Here is a 19439-nt window from a genome sequence, read left to right on the forward strand (position 1 = left end):
CTCTATATTTTTGCTAAATTTAATTGTAATCGGTTCAGTAGTATTTGCGTGAAAGAATAACAAACATACACATACACATGGATGTATATCCATCCTGACAAACACACTTCCGCATTTATAATATTAGTGGCTTTGAGCTATCACATCGTCTACAGAACTAATTTTACAAATACGAAATCGAAGATTTCATATAGTTTGAATTATAATAACAGAAACTATCTTTTATAAGATGAGATGATAATAGAATCCGTATTAATATTTTAAATGCGAAAGTAACTCTGTCTGTCTGTCTGTTACTCAATCACGCCTTAACTACTGAACCAATTTGCATGAAATTTGGTATAGAGATATTTTGATACCCGAGAAAGGACATAGGCTACTTTTTACCCCGGGACATAGGATAGGTTTTATCCCCGAAATCCCACGGGAACGGGAACTATGCGGGTTTTTCTTTGACTGCGCGGGCGAAGCCGCGGGTGAAATGCTAGTAAGAAATACATACAGCTTGCATTCATATTATATTATGTAACAGTTACATTTAACGAATAACTATTATATTATTATATAATATTATATAATAATGAAACGGATAGAATAACTATCATACAATTCATAACAACAGCTATTCCCCTATATTTTTATTTCATCATAAAAAAGAAATATGATTTTAGTTAAATAACAATAAATCGATGGTAAAAGCAAAGTTATATAGAGTCAACGCAACGTTCAGAAAGTTTCAAAGTGGCCACTTTATAAAGTGAATACGGCAAGAACTTTCAGCGATTTTATCTGCAGTTTAAAAGGAAATTTTGATTTTTTAATAAAGAGTTGAGATAAAAACATTCTTATACTACCTTTCCGCCTGCGTTTTCAAAGAAATATCCGCATAGTTCTAGTTCCCGTGGGATTTCCGGGATAAAACTTATCCTATGTATTAATTCAAGTTACTCTGTATATGTGTGCTAAATTTCATTGTAATCGGTCCAGTAGTATTTGCGTGAAAGTGTAACAAAAATAGAAAGATAGACATACACATACATCCATCCTCACAAATTTTCGCACTTATGATATTAGTAGGATTTCAGCGTGAGATATTCCGATTTATATAGTATGTGCAATCATTTGGAAGTACATTTTTTTATATACAATCGTTAAATATTGTAATATTTATAAGGTCTACTAGAACCAATCAAGCCGTAGAAAAACGGGTGTAAATACCTTATGTGATAATAAGAACTGATAGGAAACACAAGAAAAAAGCATAAATTATTGTAAACTACGCAAAATACAAGCTTTGAAGCAAATATAATCAAACGAACAAAATATTTATACTAAACATTGAGATAATATTACTACGTATGGAGAAGACACCACGAATAAAATCTGTGCGCCATTTTTTGCACTAACTAAGTTTTAAAAATTATTATCTAGTTAGGAACTTACCGATGAAAGTTATTCCTTTGCACTTTTCCGTATTATTTGTATTATTTGTGCAATATCGTAACACACACGAAGGCATATTTGAAGCGTTTCACTTTAAAACAAATGAAAAATGAGCGTGCAGTTACGCCATATGGTTGAGCGGAACATAAGTGATATAGGCGGTGTCGTCTCCATATGTATATCTCAATGATACTAAATAGGTACCTATGTTATATTCTGTTTCTAAGAGCATACATTATATTATAGAAAAGTAAATTTATTACAAAACACATACAAAAACCAAGTTACAAAAATCGCTACAACCTATAACACAAACCAATCAAGAAATGGGTCAAGTTGCCTGAAAAGGTCTGAGCGTAGATTTAGACCCCGCGATGGCATTCGAGTGTTTGAACGAACGTTTTTAGTTCCTACAAACACGAAGCGATAACGAATTCGGATTTAAATGTGAACTTTAAATTTTACATTAGTAATCTGGCATCTAAAGTTTTCTGGATTGTGTGTTTGTTTGTTTGCAGCTAAGTAGTGTAATAATAAGTGTGCCTGTAGTTACTTTGGATTGCGTATTTCATTATGAAAATCGTCTTGTTTACCGAAATGGTTGTTAGCTATGCTTGGTACTACTAATATATGATTTCCTATCAGCTTTTTGGCACAAACAATTAAGTATCTTTATACATGTTCAATAGATCTATTTGCCATAAAAATAATAAACTTAAAAAGGCAGTGTATAACTTATAAATACAGGAACAAAAATCCTACGAATTTACTTAAGTAAGAAAGTCAAATTGTTAAAGATAAAAAAAGAGACGTGTGTCACTCGGGGACTGCCGCGGTAAAGCTATTGCATAGCATGCTTTCAAGCCACACCACCGCCCGTCGGAGTGGGGAGCGTGAGGTTTTTTCGTTACGCAATTTCTGGATTCGGTCCCCGCGCTCAAGGCCTGCGATAGAAGCTATGCAATAGCTTAATAATAAATTTAAAAAGGCAGTGTATAACTTATAAATACAGCAACAAAAATCCTACGAATTTAGATATGTTAGAAAGTCAAATTGTTAAAGATAACAATGGTAAAACTTTAGTAACAAAATTGATACTTTAATATTAATATAATAAATTATGCCATACTAGGTTTCCGCCCGCGGCTTCGCACGCGCAGTCAAAGAAAAACCCGCATAGTTCCCGTTCACGTGGGATTTCCGGGATTGCGTCATTTTCCCGGGATAAAAAGTAGCCTATGTCCTTTCTCGGGTATCAAAATATCTCCATACCAAATTTCATGAAAATTGGTTCAGTAGTTTAGGCGTAATTGAGTAACAGACAGACAGACAGAGTTACTTTCGCATTTATAATATTAAGTATGGATTGTCATATACAAAACAGGGAACAATGGGGTTGAAAGATAAACAAGGAGTTTAGAAAGTTTGTTAATATAATCCAGTAGGAAGTGAAAACAATTTATTAAATTCGATTGTTGTTGTTTGTAAATTTGAATATTCAGATGAAGAAATAATTATATAATAGTTATATTGTAAAGAGTTTGTTTGTACGCTCTTATATCGGGAACCAATAGTTCGAATTGTATCATTATTTTAAACACTAGCTTTACATCCGCGGCTACGCCCGCACTTTCAAGGAAATCTATCCTATGTATTAATCCAAGTTACCCTCTATATATGTGTACTAAATTTTATTATAATCGGTTAACAAACATACACACACACACATCCAAACAAACTTTCGCATTTATAATATTAGTGGGATTTTTTATTGATACTCAGCTGATTCATCGTAGCGTGATTTAGAGCCTATAAGCTTAAATACATGGACTTATCAAGACAAAACTTTAATTTTTCAGTTCGTACGAGTAGTTCCTGAGATTTGTGCGTTAAACCAAACAAATTGTTCAGCTTTATAATCCTACTAATATTACAGATGCAAAAGTGTTTGTTAACATTTCAGGCAAAAACGTATTCTGATAGGATCTATAATATTTTCTACTATACCTACTTATATTCGGATCGAGTATATTTTAAGCTATTGCATAGCTTCTATCGCGAGCCTTGAGCGCGGGGACCGAATCGAGAAATTCCGTAACGAAAAAACCTCACTCTCCCCACTCCGACGGGCTCGGAGGTGTGGCTTGAAGGCATAGCATGCAACAGCTTTACCGCGGCAGTCCCCGACTGCCACACGTATTTTTTAATAGATAAATCTTTTCGCCTGACGTGACAAGAAACTAATTAGCATGCGTAGTCGTGTCACAAAGCTAGTATTATCTCTGAAATTATCCGATATACTATCTATTCGATCGCTTATCGAGTCTAAGTAATTGTTTTGAAATCGATAGCTTTTGTTTTGTCGATTCAACTTACAATGAATTAGTTTGTAATCGATACACGCTATTGGTGGTAATTAATTTTGTATGGGATCTAGATAATTGTTGTTGTTGTTTGTAAAATAAGAATGAAAATTTGTGTTGGTATAGGAAGCAATTAAAATGTAATATTTGTGGAATGTTCGTAGGTATTTGAGATTGTGTAAACTACGGTGTAGTATTGAAACTTTCATTACACATTGAAATTAATATATTTGTTAAGTATTCTATGTACTTAATTATTGCATAAAATATATGCAATTATGCAATATATAAACAATATATTATATAGTTCCAACGACATTATTACACTTTAGATTTATAAAAACTGGCCGAATTGAGAACCTCCTCCTTTTTTTGGAGTCGGTTAAAAATAGATACTATTATTATTATAAGTATCTGAAGAAAAAAAATGCAGAATAATTTTTTTAAATAAAAATACTTACTCTAAAAAATTCAAACTCCAATTCGAAAATACGCGGCCATCTAATCGATATACAGGGTGTCCCATAAAAATTCAGATCAATCGGAAACCGCTTACAATTCGTCACTGGGATGGAAATACTCAAAAACAAATTGAATGTATCGACTATCGATAGCCGTACATCACTGGGCTAATGCGTGCGTTTAAGCTAAACCCGATATATAGCCGGTATCGATAATTTGACTTTTTACGGTGTATAACAAATATGGATAGTGGTGTACCAGTTTTATGGGAAGTTACCTAGATAGAATTCTAATTTACCTCGTTTATATAATGTAACATTGCTTTTTAAACTGTCTGTTCTATTGCACGCCTCATAAGCGAAGCGTTGAGGTGGGTACTACTGTCACTTCGCGCAAAACATCTGATTTTTCAAACTTAAAATGTCTTTATGTATCATACATTGCACTTGTAAGATAATACATACACACACATATTAAGAAAAAACACTATTTTTAACATTCATGATACTTTTGATGTCATTTTTGTTATTTAAACTAGTTAAAAAACAGTTTAAAAAAGTTCTGTCTTGGACGTCCGTGTGTCTGTATGTGCGGAGGATTTTCTTGTTAACACGATAGCGACCGAAATACTTTACAAATCGAGTCTTTTTTTTTCTCTTACGCTTGAGTATGCTCAGGAATAGAACCCTTTCATTTTTCAGGGTCTGATTCGATGTGGTTTAATTGTTATTAAATAAACAAACAAAAAAAAGGATGAAATTATGAGGCGTGCACTTTTGGATTTTCCAAATTATTTACTAATCGTTTTGAGTTTAATTTAAAATAAACACCTCAAATAAATCTCAAGCATTAGCAAGCTAATACTTATTATTATGTGGCATCAGGTACATAGATTTTGTTAAAAATTGACATAAAAACATCATTGAAAAATAATATAAATATCGCTGCAAGCAATACAAGTATTATAAAATTGAATAAATAATTTCAATCACCTCATAAATTTTAATAAAACACTGCTCTGATAAGATAAACATACTAGCCAATCAATTAAATTGGAAAATCCGAACAATTACAAAACAACGACATTTTATCAGCAGTACAAACAAATTCTATGTGGCATATAAATTTATCATGTAACATTCTTTTATTTCCTCTTTGTATCAATAAACAAACGTCATTGTTGCGTCCGCGACGCTGATTGGCTGTTCTAAGCAGGTGCCAGCTCGGTACAAATCTAATAAATCCATGTGTGATATACAGGGCGCTACAAATTCATTAAGTTTATTTTTTTTAAACAATTAATATTTTATATAATATGTATTATGTATAAATGTATTTATACTAATGTTATAAAGAGGAAAGGTTTGTAATTATGTATGTATGTATGTTTGGTTTTCACGCAAACTACTGGACCGATTTTGATGAAATTTGGCACAGACAATCTTTAGACCCTGAGAAAGAACATAACCTTTTATTGCGAAATATGTACCACGGGCGAAGCCGGGGCGGACTGCTTGTTATTACACGCTTTATATTAGCTTCACCTGTATGTTTGTAACCGACTTCTTTGGGCGCGATTTTGACCCACTTTAAACGGCCAGATTTCGTTCAAACTTTGTAGATTTATTGAGGACCGATGACAATACACTAATTTGATAAAATTTTCTATTTTTTAGTTCGGTTTTCTATAAAAAGCGTGTTTTTTAGTTTTTTTTAACTATTATTATTTATATTTGGAGTGTTATGTCGTAAGTAATGTGTAATATTAAGATATTACATAACAATGGCACTTATAATTCAAACTCAAACATTTATATAATCAATTGTGCTTCTTATAAAAGCACTTTGGAATCGTCATGACATTTTTTAAAGTGAAACTTTTATTACATCGTCTCAAACTTTTTGGTCTGTGTAGCGCATGTCGCGTGACGTACGATAATTATCGTACAAATACGATAATTATCGTAAGTTTCACTTTTACCGTGGTTTCATAAAACCACACAACATTTTTAACATTTATCACTGATTTTACACTCAGTAGTGTGTAAATATACTTTTAAACAACACCATGGTATAAAAATTGTTCAATACTTTGTAAAATATGTCTATTACTATTGAAATATGATTCTGCACATAATAGACTAGATACCACTTATTCGTTCTTAGCTTAAATTCTTAAATATTTTACTGTAATACTGAAATCTAAAAATTATATTTGTTAGAATGTAATAAATTATATTTTTCTCTTTCAAAAAAGAGCGTATGCCGAGCACACGTGTCAGAAGTGAAACTGCTTTGGCAAGATTCATAGATACCAGAATCGTGTTTCTCTATGACGTGACGGTATATTATAATGAAGTTTAATAAATAAATAAAAAATCCGAAACAAATGAGCATCCTGTATAACCTATCTTCAAAGAAAGCACATTGGAGCCGTAATCACGTCTGCTCTAATCCGTAGCGGCTCGGGATCCAACTTGTAATGTTGATTTATATACCTTTATCGCGATAACATTAACGTAGTATATTTTAATTTAGTACAAAATGACAGGCGTGTGTCGATCGTGTCAGCTTTTGAGTGCAAAGCTCTTAATTGTTTTACTCTTTTGTGCTAAAAAAATAAGCAGTTTTGAAGTGAAATTTCTTTAGGCGCATTGAGAGTAAAATTTCAAGGTCACGTCATGGAGTAAGGCGACGATTTTGGTATCTTTGAATCTTAAAGTTTCACTTCTGACACGTGTCTCGGCACACACGCTATATTTTATTACCATTGCGAAAACATTAACGTAGTATATTTTAGTTTAGTACAAAATGACAGGCGTGTGTCGAATGTCGATCTCGATCGTGTCAGTTTTTTGGAGGAATGTAAGCGAATAGCTCAGTTGGTTTGCACTTTTTACAAAGTATATTAATATTAATTAATAATTATTATTTTTTACTAAGTATAAGCTGTTTTTATAAATCATTGGAAAATGGGAAAAGGCATTGCATAGAACGATAATTTCGCAGCTATATTTGTGAATGTATACTGTAAGATTCGGTGTAGCTATTTAGGACATTATTCACAGTCAACAGACAGATTGATAAAATAAGTATTAAGTACCTACATAAAACCTTGTTTTTCTTTAGATTCACACCATATATTTCGCAGCTATATTTGTGAATGTATACTGTAAGATTCGGTGTAGCTATTTAGGACATTATTCACAGTCAACAGACAGATTGATAAAATAAGTATTAAGTACCTACATAAAACCTTGTTTTTCTTTAGATTCACACCATATATAATCATCGTATCTGCATTTAATAACAAGCTTTTTTGGACCTATACACTATTTGAATAAACATAAAACGTGATCTTAAATTAGTACAAATAAGGATTTAATTCGAAATCTGTGTGAGACATTAAGTTTTTCTTGAGATTAGTCTAGACTTTATATTACGTTCTTGATTATATTTGAATTGGAGCTTTGAAAATCATAGCGTTTGTGAAAGTAATTTGCGAGTGATAAGCCTTATAAAATATTTCCAAGTATGTGTATAAACAAGGATTTCTATTTCATTTTCTTGAATTATATTTTCTATGCGTAGGTTTAAACAAATAAAATTGGAGTGTGTGTAATATGGTTGTACTGGTACACTGTACAGTGAACATAATATACCAAAATAGTAATTTTTACAATTTTGTCATTCTGTATAAAATATTTTTTAATTATGGTTTCTATATCAGTTACTTATGTAGTTTTTCGAATCGTTTTTCTTTAATTACGCAACCCTAGCAACCCTAGCATGTACGTAAAAAATAATTTACGTACATGCTAGGGTTGAATTTCAACTATAAGAAGATCCTCACATTATTAAACCTTATTAATGGATGAACCAGTTATGCTCCCATATATATAATAATCACAAGAATTGACGTCTGTCTGATATAAAACAAACACAGGGATTTAATTGAATCATTATCTTTTAAAAGCTTTCAATGCGCTTCAGAAGTAAATTAATTTGCATATATTATTATTTTAGATGTCTATTTTTAAATCTTAATGTATTGTAAATTGGGTAATGCGATAATATTTAAAAGCAGTTTAATAATAAATTTGATATAATACTCAAAAAAGAAATATATAAAAATGGGAAGCCATTTGATCCTGTTAAAAGGTTTTATCGTATTAAAAATTAGTAAGGAGTGACCCAAATGTGTTAAAACTACTTTTTAGTCCAAATAAACGAATGAGCACAGAAAATATGTGATGAAAGTTAATCCGTCAGTTCTAGTAGTGATGTTACATTTTCAATTTATAAACCAACTAGGTTTCCGCCCGCGGCTTCGCCCGCGCAGTCAAAGAAAAACCCGCATAGTTCCCGTTCCCGTGGGATTTCCGGGATTGCGTCATTTTCCCGGTATACAAAGTAGCCTATGTCCTTTCTTGGGTATCAAAATATCTCCATACCAAATTTCATGAAAATTGGTTCAGTAGTTTATGCGTGATTGAGTAACAGACAGACAGAGTTACTTTTAATAGATAGAGTGATTCAAGGTGAAGGTTTTAGTATATAATTTATTAGGCTTTAGACAAAGCAGGCGAAGCCGCGGGCGGTAAGCTAGTAAGAAATAATGAACAAAATAACGTAAATAGGTACTTAACGAGAAAAACCACTGCCAGAAAGCTAGCTAGGCTAGCTAGCTACACATAAATATCAACGCTTTTGGTCAGAGAATAAAGTTCCTAATATAATTTATTGAAACTGCGTAAACTTTTCGTATTTTGTCAGATAAAGTGGTTCAGATGACATGGATTTATAAGCTATTATTGTAGAGGCCTTTTCGATATAAAAGTTGCTAAGGGACAGGTGTCTTAAAGCGAATTATAACAGATGTTAGGAAAAATATTTTATTATTATATTTTGTATGAATAGAAGTAATCGCCTTATTGTTAGTGTTATGATTGTATTTATTTATTTTTCTATAAAGACATATTGTATATACAGATAAGCTATGGGCTACGGATCAACCTGTATTTATAAAGAATACATTTTTCCGCTTTTGCAAAATTTTCATTGCTGCTCCGCTCCTATTCTCAATAAATTGACTATCTAATACCTACACAAAATTTTCCAATTTTAAGTAGGTACGTATCTATAGTACCTCGGTCCGAAGATTAATGTGTTCAATCAAATAAACAAACTATTCAGCTTTAAAAAATAACTGACATGAATTATAAATACAATATTTCATAATTATCTAACATCAAATGCGATGAATCCCAGACAGACATCATTCATAAAGAATATCATATTAAAAACCAAATTAGCAAGCTCACCTTGAATCTTAATCACACAACCATCTGGTCTGAAACGCAATAAGCAGTTTCCCGCGGAATCATCAAAACATAACCTCAAAAATGAAATCTCATGAAACGCAGGCGGAGTCCATTCTCGCTTTTACGAAAAGACTCATTGCGTTAAAAGTCCTCCGGGTGTTATAACAAAAAGCCGTCACTCGAAAAAATTAAAAAAGAAAAAAGAAACGTTATTCAGTCCCCTTCCCGCCTAATTACGTCCGTTGTCCGTACACAGACGTTTGAAGCAATTATTCCACAGACTATAAATGGACAAGGTTGAATACAGGACTCGGGGATTTTGGTCTTTCTGGGATTTGGTGAAATTGTTATAAATGTAGGGTGACAGCATTCGTTTTTTTGTGCTCGTAGGCCTTTAAATGCCAATCTATTGATAGTTATAGTAATAGTAATTTAAGTAATAAAGTAGATAATATTAAGATAAAAAATAGGAAATAGTTTTGTCTGTTAATTTTTAAATAAAAACTCTGGTTAAATATGTATGTTTAATAGTTACTTTACCTTCGATCATTATCTTAGACATCATTAATAATATGGATAGATATTACTATTTTTTGACGTGACAACGTCTTATAATTCGATAAAGCCGGCTGCACGCACGATAAAACATGACTCATGCGGCGTTACCTCGCTCTGACTCATCTGAGGCGTTCCATGTAAGGCTTGAAGTGCGAGCGAGAGCGCGGAACGAGCGACAAAAAAGCACAATCGGACGTTGTCACGTTCAACGATCGTCAGTAAACCGACTTTACAGACAACCAATTTTTTTTATTATAATAATAATTGTTATTGAAAATCATATTATTTTAGTAAATTATATTTATGTACCAGTTAAAGTTTAAATTACCAAAACTATTTACTTCTGCACATAAATAGAAATCCATTCACTACAAACTGTCCATTATTTGTACACTATTAGAATGCCAGTCATCGAATACAACAGAATCTTGTATTAGTATGCAATGTGCTGTCTATTTACTCAAATACAGTTAGACTAGTAATAGATTTAACTAGATATCCGAGTCTAGGATGTTGGGCTTAAGAGAATCTAGATCTTACGTAGAAATGTCCATTTTTTCAGCCACGACTAATAAGGTTAAGTACAGGATTAGAACTTAGAAGTAGGAGAGAGGAGAGGAGAGGAGAGGTACTTACATTTTTAAATATTATGATCCTGACTAATATTATAAATGTTAAAGACTCCGTCTGTCTGTCTGTCTTTTCAAGTGGAAAGCGTTATTTAAATAACTAGCCTTTCGCCCGCGGCTTCGCCTGCATCTTCATCTCTATAAATATCAATACGAAAAATAAATTTTATTATTTCTAAATATTCCATGGAAATTTCTAGAAGGAGGTATTAATTTAGAAACTTTTATTTTCGCCTAAAACATAAGATCAGATACTAATTAAAAGCTAGATTTAAAAAAATATGAAGAATAAAGTGGTTTTATATCAACGTTTTCTCATTATCTTGATAATAAATTAATGGCAAAGAAAATAAGAGTCTTTGAAAAGAAAATTTTTTATTACTTTAGTAATTTGTAATTCTCTTTGATACAACCTCGTTGCTGACTTTACTTTGTATTTTTGAAAACATACGGATTCATATAACATCAAGCATTAAAAAATAGATAGAAACAATGAGCAAACATTCGAGAATTTCTTGTAATGAATTTCTTAATGTAAGGATATTTAACTGTAAGGAATATTTGAGGAGTTTTAAAGATTAACTTTTATATTAATAGGCTTTATTTTGGTTTACCCGAGTACCTCCAAGGCGATATTACTTGCAAGTTGAAGTACGTTTGACGCGGGTGAAGAAAATCACAAATCTTTGAAATTTACAATAATATTTTAGAATGAGATATACCTAATGGTTAATTTACATTCACAGTACATAACCTTTTCCCAAACCTCTTTAATATTTAATTTTATGGCATTCAAATTCTTTATACCTAATACCTGATTATTATATACAAAACAAAATTCTCACCTTTATTATAGGTACCTAAATAAAAGTTATTCTTGATATGATAATACATCAACCTGCCATTGTAATAATTTACTCTAGTTTAATAAACATAATATTGTCATCTAACAAAAAAGCACGCACCTTTCCCTCCCCATACATTTAGCTGCACTCCTCAGAGAGACGTTACCAAAAACACCCCCGTGCAGGGATATTCACAAATTACCCGAACCCTTGGCAATATTTTAGGGATATATTTTGGGGTGCAACGCAAGTATTTGCTGATGTAGAGTGCAGTATTGTGTGTTCTTTAGTACCTAGCTTATCTATACTAATATTATAAAGCTGAAGAGTTTGTTTGTTTGTTTAAACGCGCTAATATTGGGAACTACTGGTCAGATTTGAAAAATTCTTTCGGTGTTAGATAGCCCATTTATCGAGGATGGCTATACGCTATAATATATCATCACGCTAAGACCAACAGGAGCGAAGCAATGCGGGTGAAACCGCGGGGAACAGCCAGTTATGACTAAAAAAAGAGGTTAAAAACAAAGACCCGGAACATCAGAATTAATTCACTTCGATTCTCTAGCAGTTCTGACGTCAGGAAAAGCATTATTTTCATACAAATATATATGAAATAATATATGAAAAGCAGCTGTAACCAATAATATTTAGCAATATTCTGAACGTAGCGTGTTTCCATTTATCAACGTCACGGTTCGGGTGTTATTAGCGACGACAAATGGACGATCAACTAATAGTAAGTTCCTGGGTGACCTTGATACGTGTTTGGTTGTTAATTTTTAAACTTCAAGGATATATTATTTTATGAACAACAAAAAATGTTTAATATATTACAACAGAAGTGCCTCAGAAACTGCAAACAAAAAACATATGTTGTAAATGGAGTATACAAACATTTTGTTTGTTAGTTTGTTACGATTAAACTCAAGAACCACATTTAAAAGCGATCTCTATAGTGTCATTTTTTATCCTGAGGCAATACGAACGAAGCTGGGGCAGGCAATTTTTTGAAAGTAATAAAAATAGAATCCAATATAAAAACCGTTCTTTAATTTTATAATATAAACTAAGAATGATGTAGCTATTTTTATAATTAATTAACTAAGAGCATATTGTTCCAAATTAAAACGCTTTTCATTATTAATTAACGCATTTTATCGGTAGTTGCTATAAAATTGAAAACATGTACGGTCTGTGTTATAAGCTGTAGCGTTTTAATACATGTTTTTAGTGTTACCATAAAACTTTGTTGTATCAAAATCTGTTGTATAGTGTTAGAAAGAAAGAAAGAAACCATTTATTCCAACACACACAACACACATATAAAATAGCATCGTAAATTATAAATAATAGGTAATAGAAAACATAAATATATGTGTGGTTGCGTGCGCTAAAAAGGAAGCCACTCAGGATACCTGAGGCATAATACCTCAGCACTGATTTTCAGTGACCCCCTTACGACATCCAGATTGTCAGCTGCTTTACTGGATAATAATAATAAATACGGACAAAGTAATAAATAAAATATAATTCGTGGAGTACACAAATAAGATACCATAATACTTGAATGAATACGCTAATATTTTAATAAATAAACTTACATGAAGAAATAAAATGTAATAAAAGATATGAATTAATAAATAAAATATAATTCGTGGAGTACACAAATAAGATGATACCCTCTTATTTTAATAAATAAACTTACATGAAGAATTAATATGTAATAAAAGATATGAATTAATATATATGAGTAAGTATATAATATGAATTAAACATAACATTTTAAGCTTATATACATACATAGCGACTTTGCATTAAATTAAGTAGTGAACGTTTGTTTTATATACTATATTTCTTCTTTCTTAACCACAGACACCTCCTACTTAGTGCACAAAGACTATCTCGGAGATGAAGGCAACAATAGCAGATATGCAGCGGACCTGGCATATTCGTTCATAGCGGTCGTTAACTGCTCAAGCAGTCGCTTTGAGCCGCGCAGTAGACGGGTTGAAGCGGTCGTGACTGCTCGAGCAGTCCGTGTACGGCAGTGAATGATTGTCCATAGTTCACCGCGCGGTCGCTGCTTCAAGCCGTCGGTCACTACTGTTTGAAGCGGTCTGTGTACGGCCGCCCTGAGGGCGACGGTTGAGGTGCCAAAGAGACCATCGTGTCGGCCAGACACAGCATCCAATCTCTTTTCCAGACGTAGCGGTCTCCATTCCACGGGGCTCAGAAGAGGAAGGACGAGTGTGTGCAATAGCATCTGCGCATCTATACTAATATTATAGAGCTGAAGTTTGTTTGTTTGTTTGAACGCGCTAATCTCTGGAACTACTGGTCCGATTTCAGAAATTATTTCGGTGTAAAGATGGAGCAGTCGCTGTAGCCGAAATCGGCAAGGAGCGATTATTATTGTATTACTTTCTTACATAACATGACAAAAAATTACATAAGAAAACTTGCAAGTAAAGCTCTTTTTGTAAAAAAGGCAAATAAAATCTTCATGTTAATACAAAGTTAATCGAGTCATTACCACACATTTTTAATTTCCCTAATAACCATACTATCTCTAACGTTTATTATACCATAGCCTAAACAAAACTGTCCCTTCTAATGTGTATCTTTTGACAACATAATCCCACTACATGACTCGTAAAATTTAAAATTTAATATCCACATGGTCATTAAGCCAAGGATTCATTAAGTAACAACAGCGGAAATATACAAAGCTAACTCATAATATTACATTATTAAAATGTTATGTATTTTTTATTATTTCACATTTAAACAAAAATTGACAATTGTCTCCTTATTTGTAAGATCCGTTGAATTTGTAGAATGTAGAGCAGAGTAGAAAGAGATAATTGTCTTCTAATGTCACTAATAGGTACCTAAATCCAACAACATCAATATTATGTTCTGTACAAAAAACAAGACAAATACGTAAAATGTTTTAACAGTCGAAGCTTTTGAAACCGTAACACCATGCATATAAATTCAACTTTATAACCGTCAAATTCTGGACCACAATGTAACTAATGTAAGTTTCGCGACCCAAGCAAAAAAATTGCGCCTTCGCGTACTAGCATACGTTCCTTACCAATCAAGGTTGCCTGGAAGAGACTGCTTTTGAGCAATAAGGCCGCCTTTTAGTACGTATGTACCGTGTGTTTTGATTGTATCTAATTATAGTATCTATTATTTCCGATTGGTATACTTATGTACAGTAAGAATAAATAAATCTCCTCTTTTATGCAAAAGATAAAGAGCAACTAATTTCTAGTCTATTTTAAGATTAAACCTTTTACTTATATTCGTTTTCGCTCAGGGAAATCAAGGGGTTCGGACAGTTACTGTAATACATCAACTTGAACCCAAAAAAGTAAATTTCCCAGCAGACTTATGTATGTAAAATAATGGAGAAAATATATAAGACTCTGTGCCAAATTAGTCACCGACTGACGTTCCTATTTTGGGCACTAAATAATTAAGTGACACGCTTTGTTGGATATCATGAAATTTTTAATATGAATGTCTGTATAATATGTCAAAATTATCTCTAGGTAAATAGAAATAAGATACTTTTTGTATTTTTTGATGCGTGTGTGTTTGTTACTCTTTCACGCAAATTCTACTGAACCGATTGCAATAAAATTTCGCACACATATTAGTAACTTGGATTAATACATAGGATAAGTTTTATCCCGAAAATCCCACGGGAACGGGAACTATGCAGGTGTTTCTTTGAAAACGCGGGCGAAGCCGCGGGTGGAAAGCTAGTGTTATAAATATATCAAAAAGCAGTAACAATACAACGCATTTAAACCTTTTGGTACATAATTACGAACCACTTGCGATGTAATTATGGTTAAAATTGTTGCTGAGACGTGATTTATTCTTTCTTAAGCTCGCTAATGAGTCGTTAAGATGTACTTAAATCTCATAAATTAGATACGGTATGTATGTTTCTTCACGTAAAACGCTATTTAATGACTGTAATGAGCAAATCATTTTGAGGTTAATTGTATGCAATAATAGATAGATATAACGTACGATAGTATTGCTCATAAAATAATTTATTAATACAGTTAAAAAACACGTTTAGTGAAATTATTTCATCGTCACCTATCATTGAAAAGTGTACCAAGTTTGAATTAAATATCTCCGTTTAAAGTGGATCAAAATCAAGTCTTAAAGAGTCAGTTGCATGCAAACATGTTGGTTACATTCAAACATACATAAACACACAGGTGAAACTAATAAAAACGTGTTAACAGCTAATCGCCAAATGTATCGTTAAACTTAAAACTCGAGAAAGGCTCGACAAACTCAGCTACGTTTTTATTAAATGACAGGGAAGGTTCTTATGGAGAGAAAACATGAAAAAGGGGCAATAGGGTAGAACAACGTCTGTCGGAGCAGCTAGTTGTTAATAAAAATAATTCACATTTAAAACGATGTACAATATCTTAGTAATATAACGTAATTAGTCGTATTATACAAATTTCATATATCTCACTTAAGCACTAAGGATCAATTTCGCTCAGCAAAATTTTCATAAAGATTTAATGCAGAAATGTACGATTGGAGGTAAGATAAAATAACGAGGACTCCGGAGCTAGGAAATATTCATCTTTATGTTGAATTACTCAGTGTAAGTATGTGAAGAATATTATACGCAGAAAACGGTTATAACCTTTAATATTTAGCTTCGGAAATGTTATTAAATGTTTCAAGATGTAGGCGACCATTTTTAACCGACTTCAAAAAAAGGAGGAGGTTATCAATTCGGCCGGTATATTTTTTTTTTATGTATGTACACCGATTACTCCGAGGTTTCTGAACCGATTTACGTGATTCTTTTTTTGTTCGATGCGGGATGGTGTCGAATTGGTCCCATAAAAATTTTATTCGGATAGGCCCAGTAATTTTTATTTTATGAGCATTTTTGTCTGTAGGTATTTGTAAATTTTGCAAGTGCAAGTTTGAAGTCGGTTGTTTTTAACGCAGTTATCACTTGTATTATATTTTATGTATTATAATGACTAAGTATGCTATATATTTTTAATTATTTTTATCTTTGTTGTTATGCTCTTATTGGTTGTAGGATTATGTTATAATAAAGACAATATTATATTCTTCGAGAAATGTCAGAAATGCAACACCGACATTTTTCAACTCTATCTAGTTGTTCCTGAGAATAATGCGTACAAACAAAAGAACAAATTCTTCAGCTACTATTAAGTATTCTGTGGTATTAATATAGATTGTTACCATCATCTATTGTCTAAAACTCATGTTTATTTCGCTTATGCTACACCATTTGAAAAAAAAAAATATGGCTTGTGAAGCTTTATCTCTCAAACCACTTAACAAGGATTGATGAATTTTTGTAGAAATGTAAATGGAACCATGTATCTAATAATTGTTTTTTTAATCCCAAATTAATTGAAATATGAGTTTTAAAATAGAGTATACTAAAATCAGAGTGCTATTTAAAATAATTAATAAATTTACTGTATTATTTAAACAACTTCTTAGAATCCGGCCTTCTATTTATTGTTTGTTATAATCCAGACAGTCCAATTACCGTCTAATCTAAACAAACAAGAAGAAAAATTAAAAGAATAAAAACATCATTACCTTTATAAGCGTTTAAAGTGAAACTGTGTGAAATATATACCTCTCTTTCTATCTCTACATCAAACATCTTCTATCTCTCTTGTTATGAAAGGTACCTAAATATGACGTAAAACTTCTCATCATCATCATCAGTCCATACGTTCCCACTGCTGGCACACGGGTCTCCTATGGGTACAGGCCATAATCCAGCACGCTAGCTAAGTGAGGGTTAACAGATGTCACATGTCATCGAACGTTTGATCCTTCGACATGTCGGTTTCCTCACGATGTTTTTCTTTACCGTTCGAGCAGTGATAATGTTAGCGTTCTTACAGACGAACGGCAAGTTGTGAACGGCAGAGGCTACTTCAGCCGTCGCCACATGTCGACGGCAGTCGTCGAAGCGTCCGCGTCGGCGGCAGCAGTGAACACATCGACGGCGACGGCTAAAGTTGCCTCTACCGTTCACAACTTGCCGTTCGTCTGTTAGAACTCATAACAACTTGCACAGATAATAATTTCTCGACTGCTCAATTTACGTTCAAAAATCGGTTCGAATAATTTCATTTCAAAACGTAAACGATTCATAAAATTAACAAAAACACACTGACACCAGCATTTATAACAGAAATGATATTTAATTACGACAAAGCTCTTAAAGCTGATAATTATTTTTCCCTTACAAGGGTTAAAAGTTTATATTTCAAATCCTCTTAATTAGGGGTCATGAATACCTTTTCCTTTTATCGAACCAACCCATAATTGTATTCGTGCTTCGAATATTTAATTAAGCCTTTTGAAGTATTTTTATCACTTTAACTTTTATGATAGGGTATTTGCTCTACTTCCCAATATTCAATGAGGAATAACTAAAAACCTTTATAGGAAAAAATATGAAAAATTGGTGGAAGTGGAAAAGACGTTTTAAATTTTATTTTAAAATTACAGATTTTAATATTAATACATATTTTATTTCTTAACGCAATGTTTTACAGGCATTTTACTCAATTATGTATTTATTACTAGCTTTCCGCCTGAGGCTCCGCCCGTGTTTCCAAGAAAAACCCGCATAGTTCCCGTTTCCGTTACTATTTCCGGTATAAAACCTATCCTATGTGTTAATCCAAGTTACCCTCTATATGTGTGCTAAACATTGTAATCGGTTCTGTAGTATTTGCGTGAAAGAGTAACAAACATACATACACATACATTCATCCTAACAAACTCTCGCATTTAAAATATTAGTGGTTGCGCTTGTAAAATCTTCTTTTGCTCATGTGTTATTCTGACTTATAAGTTATAACCTATATTACTGTAAAGTTTCATCTAAATCCGTCCTATACTTACTAACATATTATATATTAATTCGATACAAACATAGCATATTATAATATATTCTATATAAAATTAGTTTATATAAAGAATATAATATAATTAGTTTATATGATATATTATGTATTTAGATATAAGTTACATATTATGTAATATCGACATGATTTTAAAAAAAAGAGCAACTATGGAGTTTCTTGCCGGTTCTTCTCTGCTTTCCGAATCGGTGGTAAATGTTAAAATAATTATGTAATGACGATTCGAAAGTGCTACTAAATAGTAGTCCAATTGAATAAATGAATGTTTGAGTTTGAGTTTGAGTTTAAGTCGTTAATTCTTACATTATTAAAACGTGGAAAATGAATCATTCAGTTTGAAAATTTTCATAAGTTTTTGATAAATTTTTAGGCTTTTGTCCCTAAAGGGCCCTTTAGTTGCAGTTTCATAGTTCCATTATTTAAAGATTGGATCGAGTGAAGGATTTTCACGGAATTTGAAGCTTCATAATTTGAATGGAACCTTCAAAATAAAAGGGTTTTAATTTTGCCTACCAAAAAGTTCCCTGTGTAGGTTTGCAATCTAGAATATAGCTCTAAAATATTATACCAAGTAAAACCTCAGATACATTGTTTATCATTCAAATAAATTTAGATTCAAAATCATGTTAAAAAACTAAAATTTTAACAATTTGATACAAAGCTAGGAACTTAAATCACATAGACATATTATTTTTTTTATCGACAATTTGTTTAAAGTAATAAAATTGAAATTGAATTGAAATCACATTTTAGTGATAAGGCCGCCCTTTGTGATTTTGTTTATTTGTATAATTGTTATTTTATAATTTATATGTGTACTTGG

This window comes from Colias croceus, chromosome 27, assembly GCF_905220415.1.
Source record: "Colias croceus chromosome 27, ilColCroc2.1".
In the NCBI taxonomy this organism is placed as follows: Eukaryota; Metazoa; Arthropoda; class Insecta; order Lepidoptera; family Pieridae; genus Colias; species Colias croceus.